Raw genomic sequence first — 2,461 nt, 5'->3', positions numbered from 1 at the left:
TACAAAAAGGGGTAAAAAAGTAAAATCTTCTTTTCACTTCACGTGCTCCGCGTGTGTCCTTAACTTCCAATCTTCTCCCAGCATCTGTTCTGAGGAGAGAACCTGTCATTGGCCTTCCACCGTGCCCAAGAAAGCTACACCGTGGCAAGAAGATAAAGTCTTTTCCTTCTAGGCTGATGTAGGATTTACTCCTCATCAGCTACTCCCCCTGGTTAACAATTTAAAATATTCTGAAGGATCATATTTTATTGTTTGCCCGAGACCATGTTTTTGCAACCTTTACCGTTAGGGCTGGTAATCAGTTTGGTTCGGTTTACCGGTTAACCGGAATTGGTTAAGGGCCCTTTTCCTAACCGGTAACCAAACCGGTTGATGGATCGGTTAACCAATTAATCGATCCGGTTAAACGGTTAACCGGTCCAAACCGATTAATTCGCATTTTTTCAATATGTTCAAATTAACCGGTTAATTTTATTTAAAAAAATTCAAATTTATAGAATTTGAGCAATAGGATTTGAATTCTTGACATTTGAAAGAAAGAATGGGGTCTTATCCACTCCACCAACTCATGACTTGTGATTATTTAGAACAAATGTTTTTTAATAGAGACTTGTAATTTTATATTAAAAAAAAAAAGAACAATTCTAATAAGTTGTGATCTTCTTCACGTGCGTCTTCTTTGAGTTCACGTATTTCAACTTCCTCAAACATATCATCGTCTTCAATTCCAAGCAGACCAAGACTATTACTAACTTGTTGTGTGATAGATTGTGATCCATCTTCAACTCTCTCCATCTAATTGAGAAACATAAAACGTTAGTCACCAAATGATATGTGAAGCATTGACTTTGTTTGCACTATTCATAATGGTGTTTTTTATATTGTAGCGTTCTGCATTCCTGTCTTTCATCATGGAAGTCTCATTTTTGAGTTTAACACACAGCTCATTCTTTTTCATTCTACTTCTTATTAATAAACAATTATCAATTGTCATCAACAAAAACAAAGTCCAGAAGATTGATGAAAAAAGATCAAATATCCACAAGTAAAGACTCAGTTGCAAGTGCAACATAAGAGTAATAATCTTAAACATTGTTGTCGAGACATGATTTCCACCCATTTATTAATGATAAGTATGCCAATGAGCCTATCATGAGATGCCAAAATTAAGCAAGTTCATCACTATTATACTTTCCTTAACCTCAAATAAGCCACTACCATTCAGTAGCAACTCGCAACATTAAAAAATCATAAGCAATATTAGATTCTAGTAATCTTCCATCCACATCCAGACGTACTTATCAATTAGTGAATATAAACATTAATCCATTCACATGAAATAAGCTTTACAGATAACTAAATAGCTAATATGATGATTTGAGAATCACTAAATCAAATAGCGAACATAAACAATACCAAATTACTAAAATAATCAACCAAACTCTCAAAATACAATCAAATAACTCAATAAAATTTCAATGATTTGCAGATTTACAGTGCATTGGATTCACTGTGACTGACTTTGCACTACTCACATCAATTTATGAATGAAGAAGCTTAAACTTACCTTTCAAGAAGTAGAACTATAGAAGCCGTGTTGGCGTGGTCGCCGGAGTCAAGGGCGTGTCTTGTCGTGCTGGTGTGGCCGCCGGAGTTGAGGTGCTGCTGCTGGGAGACGGCGGTGGCTGGAATCGCCGGAATGGGCTGGTGCTAGACCTGCTAGTGCGACCCTGTGGCCTGGGCTGCTGGGGCCTGGGAGGCTGAACGCGACTGCTGCGGCTGCGGCGGCTGGGATGTCGGAGGTGGCTGGAATCGCCGGAACCGGAATGGCAGAAACCAGAAAGAAGGAGGTCGCGGCGCAGACAGATTAACAGAGAAAGAAGCAAGTCGCGGCACAAGCCCTAGTCTTGTGTGAATTTGTGATTTCATTTTTAATTATAAGTATTTTTTGAATTATAATATTAAAATATATATTTATTAATTAATTTAAAAAATAAACCGGTTAACCAGCCTATTAAACCGATTAGCTGGTTAACGACAAAGAAACTAACCGGTAAAAACCGATTTTCGATTAATCGATAACCGATTTTTCCGGTTCGGTTATGGTTTTAATCGAAAAATCAAAACCGTATTACCAGCTCTATGTACTGTGATGTAGGGATTTTTAGACGTTCATAATTATTTATGGCAAAGCCAGAGAACTTTAGACTTCAATAGCTTTAGCTTGATAGAAAGAGAACCCGTTACTTCCGTTCCACCGTGGCAGGAAGAGAAAGAATTCGATTTTTCCTTTCCACCGTGGCAGGGAGAAAGAGAAAACCTGATTTTGCCTACCGCGACAAGGAGAAAGAGAGAAACTCCAAATAATCAGACGAAAAAGGGAGCAGCACAACCACAGCCAGCCGTGTTAGGAAGAAGCAAGAAGCAGAGAGAAAGAATTTCGGCGCCCAACATTTCATTA

General features: G+C 38.3%; 1 long non-coding RNA gene across 1 annotated transcript; it reads right to left on the bottom strand.

The window, feature by feature from the left end:
* Positions 1 to 551: 551 nt before the first annotated feature.
* Positions 552 to 1,914, bottom strand: LOC131025010 (uncharacterized). The gene is made up of 2 exons (XR_009102049.1): positions 1,568 to 1,914; positions 552 to 795 (listed from the first exon to the last, which is right to left on the bottom strand). It is a non-coding gene; the product is annotated as an uncharacterized LOC131025010 (long non-coding RNA).
* Between the last annotated feature and the right edge of the window lie 547 nt (positions 1,915 to 2,461).

Source organism: Salvia miltiorrhiza, chromosome 5 (assembly GCF_028751815.1).
Source record: "Salvia miltiorrhiza cultivar Shanhuang (shh) chromosome 5, IMPLAD_Smil_shh, whole genome shotgun sequence".
NCBI lineage: Eukaryota > Viridiplantae > Streptophyta > Magnoliopsida > Lamiales > Lamiaceae > Salvia > Salvia miltiorrhiza.
The sequence above is the reverse complement of the archived record's forward strand: the minus strand, read 5'-3'. Positions and strand labels throughout refer to the sequence as shown.